The sequence below is a fragment of the Nerophis ophidion genome, linkage group LG16, assembly GCF_033978795.1.
Source record: "Nerophis ophidion isolate RoL-2023_Sa linkage group LG16, RoL_Noph_v1.0, whole genome shotgun sequence".
In the NCBI taxonomy this organism is placed as follows: Eukaryota; Metazoa; Chordata; class Actinopteri; order Syngnathiformes; family Syngnathidae; genus Nerophis; species Nerophis ophidion.
In genome coordinates, this window is record NC_084626.1 from 6,587,098 (window position 1) to 6,603,089 (window position 15,992).

A 15,992-nucleotide genomic window follows, 5' to 3' on the forward strand; every position below is an offset into this window, starting at 1 on the left:
AAATAAATAAAAAAAAGTTTATGAAGTTTAGGGTCATCCAGGCCTTGATATCTTCAAGACAAGCAAGTAAATGAAAAGAAAAGAACAGTGATCCTAAAACTGAGCCCTGTGGGACCCCACATGTCAAGGGAGCAACAGAGGATTCAGAATTGGCAACATTTACAGAGGCGGTCCTGTTAGTCAAATATGACTTCGGCCAACTCAAAGCAGTACCACAGATGCCCACTTGATGCTGTAGGCAGCCAATTAAAATATTATGGTCCACTGTATCAAATGCTGCTGTTAGATCCAGTAAAACTAAAATCACATCAATCAATCAATCAATGTTTATTTATATAGCCCTAAATCACAAATGTCTCAAAGGACTGTACAAACCATTACGACTACGACTCGGAAGAACCCCGCAAAAGGGCTAGGAAAACTCACACCCAGTGGGCAGGGAGTATTCACATCCAGTGGGACGCCAGTGACAATGCTGACTATGAGAAACCTTGGAGAGGACCTCAGATGTGGGCAACCCCCCCACCCCCCTCTAGGGGACCGAAAGCAATGGATGTCGAGCGGGTCTAACATGATACTGTGAAAGTTAAATCCATAGTGGCTCCAACACAGCCGCGACAGTTCAGTTCAAAGCGGATCCAAGACAGCAGCAAGAGTCCCGTCCACAGGAAACCATCCCAAGCGGAGTCGGCTCAGCATCGTAGAGATGTCCCCAACCGATACACAGGCGAGCGGTCCATCCTGGGTCCCGACGAGCGGTCCATCCTGGGTCTCGACTCTGGAGGGGGGGACAGAGGAGAAAAAGAAAAGAAGCGTCAGATCAACTGGTCTAAAAAAGAGGTCTATTTAAACGCTAGAGTATACAAATAAGTTTTAAGGTGAGACTTAAATGCTTCTACTGAGGTAGCATCTCGAACTGTTACCGGGAGGGCATTCCAGACTACTGGAGCCCGAACGGAAAACGCTCTGTAGCCCGCAGACTTTTTTTGGGCTTTAGGAATCACTAATAAGCCGGAGTCTTTTGAACGCAGATTTCTTGCCGGGACATATGGTACAATACAATCGGCAAGATAGGATGGAGCTAGACCGTGTAGTATTTTATACGTAAGTAGTAAAACCTTAAAGTCACATCTTAAGTGCACAGGAAGCCAGTGCAGGTGAGCCAGTGTAGGTGTAATATGATCAAACTTTCTTGTTCTTGTCAAAAGTCCAGCAGCCGCATTTTGTACCAACTGTAATCGTTTAATGCTAGACATGGGGAGACCCGAAAACAATACTTTACAGTAATCGAGACGAGACGTAACAAACGCATGGATAATGATCTCAGCGTCTTTAGTGGACAAAATGGAGCGAATATTAGCAATATTACGGAGATGAAAGAAGGCCGTTTTAGTTACGCTTTTAATGTGTGACTCAAAGGAGAGAGTTGGGTCAAAGATAATACCCAGATTTTTTACCGAGTCACCTTGTTTAATTATTTGGTTGTCAAATGTTACAGTTGTATTATTACATGATCACCTAAATCTGTTGCTCGGAGGTATCATTAAAACCCTTCATAATGCTGACTCGTTACTATGGAGGGGTTTCATCACAGACTGAAAGACGGCGTGGCGCAGTGGAAGAGTGGCCGTGCGCAACCCGAGGGTCACTGGTTCAAATCCCACCTGGAACCAACCTCGTCACGTCCGTTGTGTCCTGAGCAAGACACTTCACCCTTGCTCCTGATGGGTGCTGATTGGCGCCTTGCATGGCAGCTCCCTCCATCAGTGTGTGAATGTGTGTGTGAATGGGTAAATGTGGAAGTAGTGTCAAAGCGCTTTGAGTACCTTGAAGGTAGAAAAGCGCTATACAAGTACAACCCATTTATTTATTTAAAATATCACTGTCCTCTAAAAAAGTGTTTAACTGGGTAAAAACAATCTTCTCCAAGATCTTTGAGAGGAAAGGCCGCTCAGAATTTGGTCTAAAATGGGCTAAAACTCAACTGCCCAGACCATGTTTCTTTATTATTTATCTATTATTTATCATACCAATCCGTTTCCATCCTTGATGCAGATTCCTGTCGGTCATGTAATATTTACAGACATTAAAAAAGGATCTTTGAACAACTTCCCGCTGCAAAATTTTCCCAACTTCCCTTGGGAACAATTTCCCTTGTGGATCATTAAAGTTTTTCTAAGTCTAAGTCTGAGACAAACTGAGAGAAATCCGAGCCGGCCTTTGCGCTCCAACATTGCACCGTTCTCTGCTGGATGTGGACTACAGTCGACTAAAGTGGGTCACTGGGACAAATACTTCCCGGCTTTAATCCATCTCAGCTCTGAGAATGTCTGCGTCATGTAAGACTTGACCCGAGAAGCCCTTGAGGCCATTTTAAAAACAGCAGAACAAGCACACACATGTCCATTTACCCAAAAAAACAACTAATAAGTTATTTCAAATGTCAATCAATTCATTATGTTGTTTTAAAGTGAGCATTCATTTTCTCTGACTGAGTCACTGCAGGGATTCTGTCAAGACCTGAACCCACAGGTCATGCCTTGTCATGCTTTTTGTTGTTATTTTCCTTTGTTTTGAGTCTATTTCTGTTTCAAGCAATTACAAATTATTCATGTAACCCTCGAAGTCAAACAGCAATGACATCGCTGGTCTAAACCCACATCCTGGGTGAAAGGCTGCAAGTGGGTGCAGTTGTTGGAAATTACAAGTTCATTGGGGGGCAAGCAGAGGATTGTAGGGGGTCTTCATCCAGGTCATAGAGAACTGGTCCACGACGGTCCATGACTTAGAACAGTTAGCGCCTCTTAGAGACAGGTTTCTCTCCACGGATTATCCGCGGGCTTCTGGTAACCTCTCCACACAGGAGAGGTGGGCAAAAAAAGAGAAGCGGTAGGTCAACTGGTCTAAAAAGAGTCCATTTAAAAGCCACAGTATATAAATGAATTTTAAGGTGCAACCTAAATGTTTCTACTGAGGTAACATCTTAATAGAAAACGCTCTTTCGGGACTAATAAATCTGCGTTCTTGGAACATAGGTTTTGGTATTTTAAACCTAAGTAATAAAACCATAAAATCACATCTTAAGTGAACTAGGAGCCAGTGCAGGTGAGCCAGTACAGACGTATTATGATCCATCTTTCTTGTTCTAGTCAGAAGTCTAGCAGCAGCATCTTCAGCCGACTGTAGTCTTTTACTTCTGGACATGGGGAGCCCCGAAAATAATAGGTTACAGTAATCGAGACGAGACGTACACGTTGTATGTTTCAGCACTCCTTCCTTTGGGCGGCATATCTCGGTTGGTAGAGCGGCCGTGCAAGCAACTTGAGGGTTGCAGGTTCGATTCCCCCTTCCGCCATCCTAGTCACTGCCGTTGTTTCCTTGGGCAATACACTTTACCCACCTGCTCCCAGTGCCACCCACACTGGTTTAAATGAAACTTGGATATTGGGTTTCACTATGTAAAGCGCTTTGAGTCACTAGAGAAAAGCGCTATATAAATATAATTCAATTCAAATTCAATTCAATTCCTTTGCTTGCTAGGTGCACTGATTACACACACACCAGTGTCTGTTTATTGTAGTGTCCCCACCTGCTGCCGCCACTAATCACGCACCTTTTTATACCCGTCTCACCCTGCCAGTCCTTGCAGAATTTTTGTCTGCCTGTCATATTTTGAGGATCTTTGACTATACTGTTTTTGCAGCCCATCTTTAAAAACCAAAAGCGTGCTCCTGTCATGTATGAAGGATCTTTGTCAAGTGTTTTCCGCAGCACATCTCTAATAACAGCTACATTTAGAGGATCTTTGACTGGTGTTTTTGCAGCACATCTTTAGAAAAAAAACAAACAGCTTTTTGACTACTGTTTTTGTGGTAAACATGTGAAGAAAGAGCAGAGTGCTCCTGTCATTTATAGAAGATCTTTGGCTTAAATGTACTAGTAGCCAGTGCAGGTGGGCCAATATAGGCGTGATATGATCCAACTTTCTTGTCCTAGTCAAAAGTCTAGCAGCAGCATTTTGAACTAACTGTAATCTTTTACTTCTCGAAATGGGGAGCCCCGAAAAGAATACATTACAGTAATCAAGACAAGATGTACATGTTGTATGTTTCAGCAAAATAGTGTCCCCACCTGCTGCCACCACTAATCACGCTCCATTTTATACTCGTCTCACCCCGCCAGTCCTTGCGAAATTTTTGTCCGCCTGTCATATTTTGAGGATCTTTGACTATACTCTTATAGCAGCACGTCTTTAAAAAAACAACCCAAAACTGCAGAGTGCTCCTGTCACGTATGAAGGATCTTTGTCAAGTGTTTTCTGCAGTGCATCTCTAAAAACAGTAGAGGGTTCTTGACATATTTAGAGGATCTTTGACTGGTGTTTTTGCAGCACATCTTAAAAATAAAAAACAGCCTTGTGCTCCTTTCATATATAGAGGATCATTGACTACTGTTTTTGTGTTAAACTTGTGAAGAAAGAGCAGAGTGCTCCTGTCATTTATAGAAGATCTTTGGCTTAAATGTACGAGTAGCCAGTGCAGGTGGGCCAATATAAGCGTGATATGATCCAACTTTCTTGTCCTAGTCAAAAGTCTAGCAGCAGCATTTTGAACTAAATGTAATCTTTTACTTTTCGAAAAGGGGAGCCCCGAAAAGAATACATTACAGTAATCAAGACAAGATGTACATGTTGTATGTTTCAGCACAATAGTGTCCCCACCTGCTGCCACCACTAATCACGCTCCATTTTATACCCGTCTCACCCTGCCAGTCCTTGCGGAATTTTTGTCCGCCTGTCATATTCTGAGGATATTTGACTATACTGTTTTAGCAGCACGTCTTTAAAAAAACAAAACAAAACTGCAGAGTGCTCCTGTCACGTATGAAGGATTTTGTCAAGTGTTTTCTGCAGTGCATCTCTAAAAACAGTAGAGGGTTCTTGACATATTTAGAGGATCTTTGACTGGTGTTTTTGCAGCACATCTTAAAAATAAAAAACAGCCTTGTGCTCCTTTCATATACAGAGGATCATTGACTACTGTTTTTGTGGTAAACTTATGAAGAAAGAGCAGAGTGTTCCTGTCATTTATAGAAGATCTGTTGTATGTTTCAGCACAATAGTGCACCCACCTGCTTTTGCCACTAATCACGCCCCTTTTTATACCCGTCTCACCCTGCCAGTCCTTGCGGAATTTTTGTTCGCATGTCATATATAGAGGATCTATGACTATACTGTTTTTGAAGCATGTATTAAAAAAAACAAAAACAAAAAAACTGCAGAGTGCTCAAAAAAAACTGCAGAGTGCTCCAGTCATGTATGAAGGATCTTTGTCAAGCACATCTCTAAAAACAGCCAAGGGCTCTTGACACATTTAGAGGATCTTTGACTGGTATTTTTACAGCACATATTAAAAAAAAAAAAATAGCTTTGTGCTCTTTTCGTAGATCTTTGACTACTGTTTTTGTGGTACATAGGCGTAATATGATCCAACTTTCTTGTCCGTGTCAAAAATTTAGCAGCCGCATTTTCTACCAACTTTTAATGCTAGACTTAGGGAAACCCGAAAATAATACTGTGTAATAATCAAGACAAGACGTAACGAACGCATGAATATGTTGTATGTTTTAGCACTTTTCCCTTTGTTTAAGTTCTGGTTGCAAGGAGCGCTGATCACACACACCAGTTTCTGTTTATTGATTAGTGTCCCCACCTGCTGCCGCCACTAATCGGAATTTTTGTTCGTTGGTAGCGACTATTTATGTTTGGCTTTACCCTACTACCCAGGTTGTTCAGGTTATGCTAAAAGCTTTATGTTAGCTACGCTTCTATGTATTTTTGCCTTGTTTAAAGACGGATTTAACAAGTAAACGTACCTAATTGTTTCCAAACGATGTCTGTAACACGGCAGTAAAACGGCTGATCAAACAAAACAGAAGTCATCCCCATGGACATACTAGCTGCGGAAGCTAGCTCTCCAATCGGATAAACAGACTCACAGTGACGTTTTGGTGAATTTATTGAGGAATTTGTGAAACAATACAAAAAGAATGCCATTGTAAGTTAATAATACTAACACAGGCACTCGTACATGTTTTAGCATATGCTAATGCTAACGGCACTAGCCTGGTTACATTAAGATAGCACGTACAAATATGCATGAAAACACTCCCACAAACATCACGCATGGGATGGTTCAGTAAGTAAGAATTGTTTTAGTTATATTGTAAAACTTACAAACGTTGCTTGGAGTGATGAATGAAGAGTCCTTTCGAGCAGAAACGCTATTGACGGTTATACTTCCGGTTGAAAGAACAAACCAGGAAGTGCATTTTTCAACCCGCAGCACCTGCTGTGAGCCAACTCGTCCAAAAGTTGGCGCCATAGCCCAAACAATAACACACCTTTTCAGTGTTGAGTACAAAACAACATGGCCGTTAGCAAAGAAAAATCCATCAATTAGCCGCACCCTTTTATAAGCCGCAGGGAACAAAGTGTGGGAAAAATAATTGTGGTTTATATTCAGAAAAATAGGGTAAATGCAGAATATTGGATGATTATCAGAACGCACATAATACTGGGAAGAGGTGATGCAAATGTAATGAAATAGCACATGCAATGTGATTTAGCAAGACTAAAACCATACTGCGGCCGCTGTTTTGCGTTACATTTAGCACATGTTGAAAGTGCGTGCAGACTGGCACAGTGACGCACAAATGGTCATGGAGAAGCACAGACACACGACGTACAGTCAATCCTCGGTCCAAAAGGGAACTGTGAGGGGTGTATTCTCTTCTGATACTGTTCCCGCCATTTTTTACTATACTGATGATGTCATCGGTGTGGGAGAGGGGCAGGTGGTTTTTTGCAGATGTGAAATATGTCTGTGAGCGATGAGCTCCTGACATATGATTCATGGATACATGAATCATCTCCTTCATTTCACTCACGGTGAGGAGAAGGAGAGCACTCATCAATCTCCTCGTACATGTGCTGGATCTTAATCTCCTGGGAATACAACTCCGAGTGTGACATCACTAAAGTCTTTACATGGGCTTGAGGTCTGGGCTCTCAAGTTCTTCTACACCTCACTTTGTGCATGAGGGCATGTCTTCATACTTAAAACTTTGACCCATGTTTTTGTGGATTGTCTTAATAAACTATTTAATGAAATACCACAGCAGAGTACTCCTGTCATATTTAGAGGATCTGTGACTACTGTTTTTGTTCAATATCTTAATAAAATATTTGAAAAAAATAACAAAGTAGAGTAGTCCTGTCAATTATAGAGGGTCTTTGACTAGTGTTTTTGTGGAACATCTTAATACAATATTTACTACAATAACACAGCAGAGTACTACTGTCATATATAGAGGATCTTCGACTAGTGTTTTTGTGGAACATTGTAATAAAATATTTATTAGAATAACAGCAGAGTACTCCTGTCATATGTAAAAGATCTTTGACTAGTGGTGCATCTTAATAAAATATTTACTACAATAATACAACAGAGTACTCTTGTCATTAATGGAGGACATTTGACTAGTGTTTTTGTGGAACATTGTAATAAAATATTTATTAATTAACAGCAGAGTACTCTTGTCATATGTAGAAGATCTTTGACTAGTGTTTTTGTGGAACATTGTAATAGAATATTTACTACAATAATACAGCAGAGTACTCCTGTCATTAATAGAGGATCTTTGACTTGTGTTTCTGTGGAGCATCTTAATAAAATATTTACGACAATAACACAGCAGTGTACTACTGTCATATATAGAGGATCTTTGACTAGTGTTTTTGTGGACATCGTAATAAAATATTTATTAAAAAACAGCAGAATACTCTTGTTATATACAGAGGATCTTTGACGAGTGTTTTTGTGGAACGTCTTAAAAAATATTTAATACAATAATACAATAACTCCTGTCATATATAGAGGATCTTTGACTAGTGTTTTTGTGGAATGTCTTAAAAATATTTAATAAAATAACACATCAGAGTAGTCTTGTCATATATAGAGGGTCTTTGAGTAGTGTATTTGTGGAACATCTTAATAGAATATTTACTACAATAACACAGCAGAGTACCACTGTCATATTTAGAGGATCTTTGACTAGTGTTTTTGTCCAATATCTTAATAAAATATTAACTACAATAATACATTAGAGTACTCCTGTCATATATAGAGGGTATTTTGAATAGTGTTTTTGTGGAACATCGTAATACAATGTTTACTACAATAACACAGCAGAGTACTCCTGTCATAAATAGAGGATCTTTGACTAATGTTTTCGTCCAATATCTTAATAAAATATTTACTACAATAATACAGCAGAGTACTCCTGTCATATATAGATGGTCTTTGACTAGTGTTTTTGTGGAACATCGTAATAGAATATTTACTACAATAACACAGCAGAGTATTCCTGTCATATATACAGGATCTTTGACGAGTGTTTTTGTAGAACATATTTAAAAAATATTTACTACAATAAGACAGCAGAGTACTCCTGTCATATATAGAGGATATTTGACTAATGTTTTCATCCAATATCTTAATAAAATATTTACTACAATAACACAGCAGAGTCTTCCTCTTAGTTTATAAAGGATCTTTGACTAATGTTTTTATGGCCCATCTTAATAAAATATTTACTACAATAGCACAGCAGAGTACTGCTGTCATTTATAGAGGATTTTTGACTAATTGTTCTGTCCAATATCTTAATAAAATATTCACTACAATAATACAGCAGAGTACTCCTGTCATATATAGAGGATATTTGACTCGTGTTTCTGTCCAATATCTTAATAAAATATTTACTACAATAACACAGCAGAGTAGTCTTGTCATTAATAGAAGATCCTTGACTAATTTTTGTGGAACATCTTAATAACAGATTTACTACAATAATACACCACACAACTCCTGTCATTAATATAGGATCTTTGACTAGTGTTTTTGTGTAACATCGTAATAAAATAGTTATCAAAATAACAGCAGCGTGCTCCTGTCATATGTAAGGGATCTTATTATTGTTATTTATAGAGGATCTTTGACTAGTGATTTTGTACAATATCTTAATAAAATATTTAATGAAATATGTTATTGACGAGAGTTTTTGTGCAATATCTTAATAAACTAACTGAAAAAAACACATCAGAGTATTCCTGTCATATATAGAGGATCTTTGACTAGTGTTTTTATAAAACATCTTAATAAAACATTTACTACAATTACACAGTAGAGTACTCCTGTCATATATAGAGGACCTCTGACTCATGTTTTTGTCCAATATTTTAATAAAATATTTACTACAATAATTAAGCAGAGTACTCCTGTCATATATATAAGATCTTTGACGAGTGTTTCGTAGCAAAGTCCCCCTGTCATTAATAGAGGATCTTTGACTAGTGTTTTTGTGGAGCATCTTAATAAAATATTTACTACAATAATACAGCAGAGTACTCCAGTCATCAATAGAGGATCTTTGACTAGTCTTTTTGTGGAACATCGTAATGAAATATTTATTAAAATAACAGCAGAGTATACTCTTGTCATATGTAGAAGATTTTTGACGAGTATTATTGTGGAACGTCTTAAACTTTTTTTTTTATACAATAACACAGCAGAGGTCTCCTGTCATATATAGAGGAACTTTAACTAGTGTTTTTGTAGAACGTCTTAAAAAAATATTTAACACAATAACACAGCAGAGTATTCCTGTTATTTATATAGGATCTTTGACCAGGGTTTTTGTGCAATATCTTAATAAAATATTCAATGAAATATGTTTTTTAAAGAGGATCTTTGACTAATGGTTTTGTGCAATATCGTCTTAAACGTCTTAAAAATATTTAATACAATAACACAGCAGCGTAATCCTGTCACATATAGAAGATCTTTGACTGGTGTTTTTGTGGAAGGTCTTAAAAATATTCTAATCAATAACACAGCAGAGTATTCCTGTTATATTAAGAATCATTGAGTAGTATTTTGTGGAACATCTTGATCAAATGTTTAATAAAATAACACAGCAGAGTACTCCTGTCATGTATAGACAATCTTTTGGCTTGTCTTCTTACTGCACAAAATTCTGGAATAAAAAAAAAAGTATAGTGTTCTTGTCATTTACAGAGGATCTTTGACAAGTGTTTTACCACAAATCTGTGAAAAAAGAAAAGAGTGATCCTGTCATTTATTGAGGATCTTCGACGAGTGTTTCTGTAGCACATCTTTAGAAAACAAAAAGTTAAAGTTAAAGTACCAATGATTGTCACACACACTCTTGGTATGGCGATATTATTCTCTGCAATTGACCCATCACCCTTGATCACCCCCTGGGAGGTGAGGGGAGCAGTGGGCAGCAGTGGTGCCGCGCCCGGGAATATTTTTTGGTGATTTAACCCCCAATTCCAACCCTTGATACTGAGTGCCAAGCAGGGAGGTAACGAGTCCCATTTTTATAGTCTTTGGTATGACTCGGCCGGGGTTTGAACTCACAACCTACCGATCTCAGGGCGGACACTCTAATTCTCATAATTCTTCTTTTTTGTACTTTGTAAGCACTATTAATTTGAACAGCTTCTTAAACTGGATCATATCAGCACAACGTTTGACTTCTTAATCCATTCCATAATTTAATTCCACATACTGATATGCTAAAGGTTTTAAGTGTTGTACGGGCATACAAATGTTTTAAATTAGATTTTACCTCTAAGGTTATATTTTTCTCTTTAGTTGAGAAAAAATGTTGTACATTCTTTGGTAGCAGGTTATAGTTTGCTTTGTACATCACTTTAGCTGTTTGCATCTTTACCAAATCACCAAACTTAAATATGTTTGACTCAATAAATAAAGTGTATGTTCTCTATATCCAACATTATGTATCAGTCTAATTGATCTTTTTTGTAACACGGTTAACGAATGTAGCACACATTTATAGTTATTTCCCCATATTTCTGCACAATAAGTCAGATATGGTAACACTAGCGAGCAGTAGAGAATATAAAGTGATTTTTGGCCCAGGACGTATTTTGGTTTATTCATTATTTAAATGTTTTTTGCCACCTTATGTTGTATATTTTGTATATGAGATTTCCAGTTCATTCTATCATCTATTAATACTATCAAAAATCTGTTTTCTTTTACCCTTTCAATATCTACTCCGTCTATTTGTATTTGTGTATGATGCTTTATTTTAGTTTTACTGAGTGGGCTGAAAGAGGTGCTCTGGACCAAGATGGAGGCCAGGAGGCGGGGCATGCGGCGGCGAGGAGAGCCGTGACGCACGCGGAGTGGCAGGAAGACGGCAATCGGAGTCAGGTGCGTAGGACACGCACCTGCTCACAATCTGCGCATCTGCTCCTAGACTTTAAGAGAGGCGAAGGGGGCACGATCGGGAGAGAGAGGAGGAAACCAAGGCAACCCGACCACGAGCCCGACAACAGAGCACGCCAAGATGAGTCCCTGCCACAGACACACCAGCGACCAGGAAGCAGGGCCCGCACACTAGAAATGGGCGCGCCTGACTGGCCCGAAGACAGATTTGCTGAAAGAATAAAAGTGAATCAAACCTGCTACGACGCGTCGTGTGTCCAGTGTCACCGCAACCCACACGAGGACGGCTGGGAGTCTGTCACAGTCTGTTTTTATCAAACCATTTTTTAATTTGTTCATTTCTTCTGTTATTTGTATTATGTATTTGTATTTGTAGTATGTTCTCTCCTAAACAGAAAGCAGTTGTGTCATCTGCAAATAAAACTAACTTTAAGTCCTTTGTAACTTTAGAAATGTAATTTATACAAAGATTAAACAATCTTGGTCCCAGTATTGATCCCTGGGGTACACCACAAGATATATCTAGCCGTGTTGACATATTTTCACCTATCTTCACATATTGCTTCCTGTTGTATAAGTAGCTTCTTATTCTTGATTAATTGATATACAAAATGAGGTCCATTGTCACCGTATGGATTTCTTGGTATTGTATTTTTGCATAATGCTCTCCGACTGATAGTACATCTGCTTTTCCTTTGGGAAATATTTTTACTCACTTTAGAAATGCATCTACTATGACCAGACAATACGGTTTTTCTTCACTCCTATTTAGTTCAATAAAATCCATACATAGATGTTGGAACGGGTGTTTTGGTTTGGGGAATTGGCCTCGCATATGTCATGCATGCCTTACAAAAAAAAAAAATTTGAATAAGAATGAAAGATGTAGGTAGTATAGTAAATCTGTATAAGGGTCACCATCCCTCCTGTTGAGGCATGAGTACAATCATGGCTCAATACTGATGCCCACTTATACAGATGTTTGGTAAGATTGATATATTGTCTGGACATACATGGATGTCTTCTCTGTTCCGTTTTTTATTTATTTATTTTTTTATCTATTCATCTTTTTCTTTTGGAGTACTTTGTTGTTGCATGTATTTTAGTATATCATTATTCATGTCACTAATTTGTAGTTTAAAAACTTCAATTTCTTCTTCTGCTGTTTGTTTTGCTGTTTTGTTCGCAAACGTGATATTGCGTTCGTTCCGTTGATGTGTGCCGCACATTTGCACATTGCTATTTTAGCCGGAACTGTACCACTTTTATTAATTATTTTAATAGTTCTCCCTGTGTTTACAGGTTTTCCTGTTGACGTAATCATTCCTCTATTTTGCCACTGTTGTGCAAATGTGTGTACTGTTGAGGATATATGTGTGTACTCTAGCATTTTGATCTTTCATTAATTTACATGCTTTAGTGCTACTAGTTGTGCAGCTTGCATTGAGTAATGATGGTCATTTGATATATTTCCAAACTTCAGTTGCCGTAACAACAACACATCCTATTCTATTTTTATTTCACAAAATGCTCCTTTAGCTTCTAATTTCCACTCTACAGGTAGTTGACATTTTTAGATCTTTTTCATAAATTAATTTACTTTAAGGAGCTACTATTTTAGCGTAATTCGGTATCCAACTTCTACAATAATTAGTGAATCCTAGAAATGACATAATTTGCTTCTTTGTTTGTGGTTTTGGTGCTAGTAGTACTGCTCTTTTTCTGCTTCCCACAATAGTGGGTCCATCTTTGTTCAGAGAATGTCCTAGATATTTGACTTGTGTTTTGCATAATTAGATTTGTATTTTGCTTACTTTGTGTCCTTTACAACGTGGATGATTTAATAACGCTAATGTATCATTTCTACAGGTTTCCTTATCTGGTGATGCTTATAATATGTCATCTACGTATATCAGGACTTTTGTCCTCCTTCTGGAGGGTTGAATTTGGACATGGTTGCATGCATTGCTTGTGAATAGATTGTCGGACTTTCCGCATACACTTGCGGTAGTCTTGTATAAGTGTATTTTTTCCCTTTATAAATACATGCAAACCAAAGTTGACTTTCTTTATGTATTGGTACCGAAAAGAATGCATTACTGATATCAATCACTGTGAAATGTGTCCAAATCCTGCATATGATGTTTAAAATTACAGCATTTATTGTCCTAATAAACATTAAATAAATAATCCTAATTCAAATGTTATTCTTATTACTTCATGTAATTTCAAGTAACATTTTAAACCCACTAAAACTGTCTATGTGAATCAAACTATAATTTTATAACTCAGAAGAGACGTTCTTCAATTTCTTTATATTTTTATTTGTAATTATTATTCAACAATATTCAAAGCAAACCGTTGTAATGCTTATAGTCATTCTCCTGCCCATGCACCGACTGAGAAAATAGTGCTATTTACTCAGCACATCATTTAAATGTCATTGTTTTACTGATTCTTGCGTCTTGGGCTTTTTAAACTATAATTTGTGACTGTCAGTTACATTCCAGCATGCTGTCATGCCACACTTTTCACTTGTGCACCCTGACTTCCTGTCGTGAGTGATATTCTACAAAATAAAAGCATGCATTTATTCTGGTTCGTTTATTACTCGCATTATACTATCAAATGTCTAAAGTTAACTGATAGCTGTTGTGATTGCCATGGCTCCTTATTTGTTCTGTTATGCCATTATCTTATCTTAGCTCAGCACCCAGATGAATGGTGTACTTGCTAATGTCTAAAAAAATAATAATCCAATTTAAGAATGTTATACTACACTTTAAAAGTTAAACCGACTTTAAACTTACACGTAATCAGAGGTGGGTAGAGTAGCCAGAAATTGTACTCAAGTAAGAGTACTGTTACTTTAGAGATTTATTACTCAAGTAAAAGTAAGGAGTAGTCACTCAAATGTTTACTTGAGTAAAAGTAAAAAGTATGTTGTGAAAATCTACTCAAGTACTGAGTAACTGATGAGTAACCTGATTACGGCAACAAATAATGGACAAAAACATAAAAATAGCAATGAGCAAATTCAGAGCCAGGAATATCTCTTAAGCAACTAAAACAATAATATATATTAAATAATAGTACATTAAAATAAAATAAAAAATTAAGGCACATTGAGTCACAATAACTTAACAGCACCATAGCCTCAGTAGGCATTGATTGATTAATTGCTTGATTGCTTGATTGATTGATTGATTGATTGAAGCTTGTATTAGTAGATTGCACTGTACAGTACATATTCCGTACAATTGGTAACACCCCAATAAGTTTTTCAACGTATATCAATTACTTAATAAATGACCAAGTCGAGGTGATCTACCTCATAAATACATATACATACACACACATATCATTTATACACACATATCATATATATGTATATATATATATACATATATATATATATATATATATATATATATATACACATTTATATATACAGTATATCATTTATATTTATTTATTTTGCCGTTTTTGTTGACATGTTGAAGGTGTTTTAATGAATATACATGCATGTTTAACATATAGATTCCTATCTTTCATGAAGACAAGAATATAAGTTGGTGTATTACCTGATTCTGATGACTTGCATTGATTGGAATCATACGTCCACGTTTTCAAATGGAGGAGAAAAAAAGTTCCTCCTTTCTGTCCAATACCACATGAAAGTCGTTGGTTTTGGCATCTTATCTGTCCAGCTTCCATATTCGTTTTTAAACACTTTACAATAAATACATTTGCGGCACACTCGTAGCTTGCTAGCTTGTTTGCTCTGGCTTTCGGAGACTCTTATTTTGTTAGTGCAGGCGCGATGGAGCAGCACTTTTATTGTGAAGACAGGAACTGTGCGATCAGTCTTTAGGCTTATGACGGGAAGTACGGTTGAAATAAAAAGTGTCTTTTTTCCTTTACACTTTTGATTGATTGATTGAAACTTTTATTAGTAGATTGCACAGTACAGTACATAATCCGTACAATTGACCACTAAATGGTAAAACACCAATACGTTTTTCAACTTGTTCAAGTCGGGTCATGTGACCGCCTGGCTCTGTTTGATTGGTCCAACGTCACCAGTGACTGCATGTGATTGGTGAAACGCAGGCCCGCGTATCCTACGTTGAAGCTCTGTCATAAACCAAAACAAACATTAACAGATCGATAAACAAAAGTAGCGAGTAGCGAGCCGAATGTAGATAAATAAAGTAGCGTTTCTTCTCTATAAATTTACTCAAGTAAAAGTAAAAGTATGTTGCATAAAAACTACTCGTAGAAGTACAATTTATCCCAAAAGTTACTCAAGTAAATGTAACGGAGTAAATGTAGCGCGTTACTACCCACGTAAAGAATTCATTTTCAAACGTCCGCTCCTAATGCGCCACACACGCACACACACACCCAAGGTTGTGTGTGTGCGTGAGTGCACATCCCAAGAGATAAGGTGAACAACAGTTGAAGAGCGTTTTTCTTTTTTTTTCTGCCTATAAACATGTAACAAATTTTATATCACTTTATCATAATATACATATCCACTCTTATTATAGTGATTAATATAGGTTTTTATTTGTTTCATTATTTTTATTATATATACATATATATATATATATATATATATATATATATATATATATATATATATAT

The 15,992-nt window shown here is 37.2% G+C and overlaps 1 long non-coding RNA gene across 1 annotated transcript in view; it reads right to left on the minus strand.

The window, feature by feature from the left end:
- Positions 1 to 310: 310 nt before the first annotated feature.
- LOC133570034 (uncharacterized) overlaps positions 311 to 15,992 on the minus strand; it is a 29,881-nt gene continuing 14,199 nt past the window's right edge. Inside the window, exon 4 of the long non-coding RNA XR_009810028.1 lies at positions 311 to 778. This is a non-coding gene — a long non-coding RNA (uncharacterized LOC133570034). The remainder of the gene's footprint in view (positions 779 to 15,992) is intronic.